Source organism: Rhinolophus sinicus, linkage group LG03 (assembly GCF_036562045.2).
Source record: "Rhinolophus sinicus isolate RSC01 linkage group LG03, ASM3656204v1, whole genome shotgun sequence".
NCBI lineage: Eukaryota > Metazoa > Chordata > Mammalia > Chiroptera > Rhinolophidae > Rhinolophus > Rhinolophus sinicus.
In genome coordinates this window covers 32,925,903-32,932,556 of record NC_133753.1, presented here as the reverse complement: position 1 = coordinate 32,932,556, position 6,654 = coordinate 32,925,903, and the positions used below count along the sequence as shown (strand labels likewise).

Genomic DNA, 6,654 nt, shown 5'->3' with positions numbered 1-6,654 from the left:
TATCCAAGAAGCTCAGTGAACTTTCAAGCAAGAAAAACATACTTTGAAAAGTATGCCAAGGGTTATTATTATCAAATTACTAACCTAGGCATAAAGAGAAAATCCATGTTAACATGTTAACAAATTTGAGCTCATTGACATATGAGACAGTCCACCTAACATCTATAGAATACATACTCTTTAGGCTTTTCAAATGCAAGCAAAAATAATTCACCAATATAGACCATTTGCTGGGTTTAAAACAAGGCTCATTATTTTTGCTTGACTTATTTATTTTATTTATTTTATTTTTTTACTTTTCAATCACCGTTGACGTACAATATTATATTAGTTTCAGGTGTACAACATAGTGATTAGACATTTATGTAACTTAGGAGGTGATTGTCTCCATACAAAGAACATTTTGAGTGTTGCCAGATGGGAAGCATGTTATGGGGATGGGTGATAAAGGGGAAGGGATTAAGTAGCACAAATTGACTGTGACAAATTAGTCATGGGGATGTAAAGTATAGCATAAGGAACATAGTTAATAATATTGTAATAACTACGTAAGGCTCATTATTTTTTAACTGTTTCATTGAGATCTGATTGGCATACAAAGCTATAGATATTTAATGTATACAACTTGATGTGTTTGGAAGACATTAATTTAAAAGAATTGATATAATACAGAATGTATTTCCTGATCATAAAAGATTTAAACCAGAAAACAATAGCAAAATATTTCTCAAAAAATCTCCTAATATTAGGACAATGTATGACAAACTTAAATAGTCTATGGATCAAACAATAAATAATAAAGTAATTAAAAAATATTTTAGTAAGCATGATGATAAAATATATCAAATCAAAATTTGTGGAATGCTACTAATGTAAGAATTCGAGGAAAATGTGTAACCTAAAATACTTACATTAGGGAAAAAAAGGGCTAAATCAGTGATTTAAAATTCCACCCTAAAATCTTTACAAAAGAAGAGAAAATTAAATCAAAAGTAATAAGAAGGAAGAAATAAATAGATTAGAAAGAGATTAACAATAAAAAAAAAAGAAGAAATGAAACCAAAACATGTCTTTGAAAAAGATCAGCAGACTGACCAAAAAGAAGACAGAAAGAGAAAGAGAGAAAGGAGACACATAAATGATCAATATCAGCAATATTAGGATTAAAAGACTAAATATCACTATAGATCCCATAGAACTTAAAAGAATAATAAGGACAATTTAGTTCAAATTTTTCCAATAAATTCGTCAATCTAGATGAAATTGAAAACAATCTCCAATGACACAGTTTTTAAAAAATTGACACCCGAATAGATAGAAAATATTAATAACCCATGAATATTAAAGAAATGGACTTTATAATTCAAAAACTTCCACAAGAAAACTCTAAGCTGACATGGTTTTACTGGTGAGTTTGATCAGCATTTAATAATAAATAATGTCAATCCTACATAAATTCAGCATTTGGAGGTATATGCATTACTATGGTATCAGCACTTGGAGGTGTAAGCATTATTGTGATATTGAGGTAAGCATTACTGGGATATCAAAACCAGACAAATACATTAAAAGAAAAAAGTTATAGACAAATATTTCTTGTAAATACAGACACAAAAATCCTTAACAAATTTAACAAACTGAGTCTAGCACTATATAAAAATATTAATTTATTATGGTCAAGTTGGATTTATTTCAAGAATGCAGAATTAGTTTAACATTCAAAAGATGGATCAATGTAAATCACCATATTAACAGAGTAAAGGAACTGTATTATCAACTCAATAGTTGCAAAGATAGTATTTGTCAAAACTGAAACCCATACTGTCAGAAAACTAGGAATAAAAGGGAATACTCTTTACCTGCTAAAATACAGCTATGCAAACTTTGTACTTAAGGGTGAAAGGAAAACACTCTTTACCTTGGGAATGGGGAAAGCATATGTGCTCTCATCACTCCCACACTGTATGTGAAGCTCTCAGGTGGAGTCATCAGACAACTGGTTCCGCAGCCCCCAGGACCATCCTCTTGTCCTCAGTCATGGCTTCTGGTCTGGTCGCCAGCAACCTGAATCTCAAATCTGGGGAGTGCCTCAGATTGCGTGGTGACGTGACCCCCAACGCCAAGAGCTTCTTCCTGGGAAACCTGGGCAAAGACAGCAACACGTATGCCTGCACTCCAACCCTCATTTTGGTATACATAGAACAGCAACACCATTGTGTGTAATAGCAAGGACGGTAGGGGCTGAGCAGCAGGAATCTTCCTTCCCTTTACAGCCTGAAGTGTCACAGACGTGTGCCTCTCCTTACACCAGGGAGACTTGACCATCAAGCTGCCAGATGGATACACATTCACGTTCTCCAATCTCCATCGTGAATCTGGAGGCCATCAACTACCTGGCGGAAGAGGATGACAAGTAGGGGGTCAAGATCAAGTAGGTGGCCTTTGAGTAAAGACAGACAACCCATAGCCCCCAATAAAGACAGATGCCTCTGTTCCCCCTGAAAAAGCAAACAAAAGCATATTGTACGTGAAACTTGCCAAATTAAAGTCAAGAAAAACCCACAGATAGCAAAAAGTAAGTAAAACAGTCTTTATTTGCACACAACATGATTGTCTGTATAAAAAATCCTAAGGGATCTACAAAAATGCTATTAGAACTAATTTAATTTAGCAAGTTTTCAGGATACAAGGTCAACATACAAAAAATCAAGGTTTAGAGGTTTTTTGTTTTTTGTATATACTAGCAGTGAACAATTAGAAAAGGAAACTAAAACAAACAAACAACCAAAAAAACTTTGAAATCCATGTGTCTGACAAAGGACCTTTATCTACAATATATAGAGAACTTGTATAACTCATTACTGAGGCAAATTGCTAAATAAAAAAATGGGTAGCAGGAGAACTTCTAGTTTCCAAGCTGACATGTGAAGACCTTAGAAGTCATCATTCCCATTTCTCACACACACACACACACACACACACACACACACACACACACACACACAAGGCTAAACAAACTAAAGATAAACAACTCTTCTTACATCCGTCACAGAATTGAGGTCACAGGACAAACTGCTCCTCAGAAATTTGGAGAGAGACATGTAGACATAGCGAATCACAGAATGCAGAGAGCAAAAGCCTGCAGCTGGAGCCGTTATCAATGGGAACACTTTAAACTGTAACTGCTGAATTGTTGGAGGCTCAATGTAGAATAGCTTGGGAGTTAAAATTTCCAAGGGGGCCCAGTCTTAAAAGGGTCCCCACCCTTCCGTGAGTTTTGCCTCCAGGAACCCCACCAGGTTCTCACTGTGCAGAAAAAAAATTGCCTGGTGCTTCCAGATGGATAAAAAAAGTGGTGCTCCTGTACAATAGAATAGTAATTAGCAGTAAAAAGAAACTACCCTATACACAAGAACATGGGTGACTACCAAAACATTATGCTGAATAAAATAAGCTAGACACAGTGTCCACATAGTAGGATTCCATTTATATGAAACTCTAATCTGTAGTGATAGAAAGCAGATCAATGGTTGCTTGGGGACAGGGTAGGAGAATTGCTGCAAAGATGCATTCGGGAAATTTGTGGGGTGAAGAAAATGTAGTTATACAAATTTATCAAAATTCACCAAACTGTTCACTGAAAATGAGTGCATTTAGGTAAATTGTATGTCAATAAATTTAACTGTAAAAAATTCAAGCATGAATTTTAGGGGGCAGAGAATATTGATGAAGTGATTCTATAATTCATGTGGAAAAAATGAGAATATCCAGAAAAAATCTGAAATATAAAAATAATGATGACTTGGCAAAACAGTGGTCTTCAAATTTCCAGGAATTAAAATACATAAAGTCCATGTCTTACAATAACATTAATTATATTATCTTAAACCAAAAATTAAGTTTTATTTCTGAAAAAACAGGATGGATAAAGCTTCAATATAAAGTATGTTAAATGAAACATTTTAATAAATGATTATTACTACCATTAAATTATTAACAATATATACTTTGTTTGACTTGCTAATTTAGGTGAAACATTGCAATACCACTATAACACAATTGTTTAAGTTAAGTCTGAAATATTTTCCTGGATTATAGAATGGCATGGAAAACAAGTTAATACGAAAATGCCTGGTCAGTCATGAATCAAATGAGGAGGAATTTGGGTTGGTTTTTAAATGAGCAGTAAGCTTAGTAAAATTCAGAGTTATTAAACTAAGAGTACACATTAAATATTAAACTCTTACAAAGGATTGTTACAAAGCCTGCGCTAAAATATATCATATACTTAATTTCACATGGAAATGAATAAATTTCTCAATTTTCAGTATAATATAAAAGTGGACTTTCTTCTGTTCAGTATTGGTCCAGAATAGATCTGACAGACCTGTTAGAAGAATAACAAACTCTCTAGAATAATAGAGAGAATGTTTCAATATACTCTACCTTTTGAATCTGGGTCTTTGTTCTTCTCTCTCTCTCTCTCTCTCTCTCTTTCTCTCTCATATATATGTGCATATATATATATGCACATATATATGTATATACACACACATATATATATACACACACACATATATATATACACACATATGTACCTATATATGTATATATGTATATATACACATACATTCATTTATATATATGTAAAGAATACACATATATATTATACACGAATTACATATATACGTAAAGTAAACTTTCACATCTAGCTAGAAAAACATTTGTCACTTGACAAAAAATGTTCATTAAAATATGCTCCAGTGGAAATTAGGTCACTTTGAACTGAATGAACTGCTTATGCTGGAATGTTTACAAAAGTTAAGTTCATAAAACCAGTAAGAATGAGAAAAGAGACTGTAAGTTTGGTTTTCCACATTGTTTGATAGGAAAAAGAATTAAACTGGGACTGTTACACTATTTAATAAAAATTTTGGAGGGTAGAATATTTGGCTTTCACTTGTGAAATAATACTTATTCTTAAGAAATTTGTAATTAATGGACACTAAATGCAAAAAAACAAAAAACAAACAACAACAAAAAAACCCCAAAGAACAAAAAACCTAAATGTGTCTATTTGGGTAAGATTTGTTCCTTAAGTGTGTTCATTTGGAGGCTTTCAATGCACTTTGGAAATGCATGATTTCCCAATCATTTCTTAAATAACAGAATTGCAAATCGCCAGTTCTCCATGGAATAAAGACTGATTTCTGGCAGGTGACTATGGAAGACTGGGTTTGTATTCTGATCTCTTCTCTAGCTCTGACCTTGGTGAAGTCACTCACTCTCCCTGCTTCAGTTTCTTCATCTGTAAAATGGGGATAATAACTCCTGCCTTGTAGGGATTGGTAGTAAGGCAACAATATAATGAGTGTAAAAGATTTTTAAAATGTGGTTTGGTTTGAAAAATAAAGCTATTGTTTTTTAACCTTTTCTTTTTGCTTTTATTTGAGTATATTTTTTGGAGGAAGATTTGTAGGTTTTTTCCCTTCTTGTTTTCAAGCCCTCACTATTTTATTTTAATATATATCTAGACTATGAGTATACTGCATTTTATTGTAGGTAAAGTGTACATTTAAATGTTTATATCTAGAAACAACTATAATAAGTATTTCACTTATTGATAGAACCAGGCAGGAATCATGTATTTTTTAGTCAACACTAGATCTGCCCTGAGCTAGGCTGTTTTAGGCTCTTCAGCTGCATGCAATAAAGAGGTGACCATTCTAAATTCATTTTGGTGATTTCCATTTGAAAGACAATTGATTGCCAATGTCACTGAATGTGCGAATGCAGGCATCAAATTAAGTGCCAAGGCTGACAAGTGAAGTGGACTTTACATCCCGAAATATCCAAGGTAATTAGAGGAAGAGCTTTATAAAAACAGTCTAGGAAAACACATTTAAAGGAAAGCGATAAAGCCCCCCCCACCGGCCCAGTGTGTGAGGTGCTGATGGAAACCTTACTAATTATGTGATACCCATCACCACCCCAGGCATAGCTGAAGCAAATCTCAATATAGCCTTTTCAAGAACACACTTTTCAAAGATATATAGTTTAAATTCTTCTACATTTTATGGCATCTTTTACAGTTTCCTCCTCTTAAACTCCATCCACTCCAGCCCCGTCACCATAACAACACATATTCCAAAATAAGCAGCAGGAGCTTTATCAGGAAAGATAGGACTGAGTTGCAATAGTACCTGGTTTCCAAATGGGAGAGATTTTTCTCTATGGGCTCTCCTGTCATAATGTTATCATCTAACAGGTACATTCTGATGCCACTTGCCCGGGAGGAAAAAAAAAATGCAATTCTTACATGTTTGATTTATGATGTGAAAATGCTATATATTGAAGACAATAAATGTAAAATTAAGCAATATCCTGAGAGCCAAGATGCTGACCTATCCTTTATTTACCTTTTGTTACTGTTGTTGTGCCACTCCTGCAATGGATGTACATCGACTTCAGACACTCACATTTTTATTTCTGTCCCTATACATTCAGCTTCTTTTTAAAGACAAGCTACTCAGATGAGCTTTTCTTGTCCCTCTGCTGATCATCCAAGGCTGTGTCAGACCCTCCTCTCTAGGTATTTATTCTGCAGCCTCTTCCCAGCTAGTCTCTGCTACACGTGTAAATTACAAGCCAATG

At 34.0% G+C, this 6,654-nt stretch overlaps 1 pseudogene; it reads left to right on the top strand.

Moving 5' to 3' along the window:
• Positions 1–1,804: 1,804 nt before the first annotated feature.
• Positions 1,805–2,450, top strand: LOC109448234 (galectin-1; annotated as a pseudogene).
• The last annotated feature ends 4,204 nt before the right edge of the window (positions 2,451–6,654 follow it).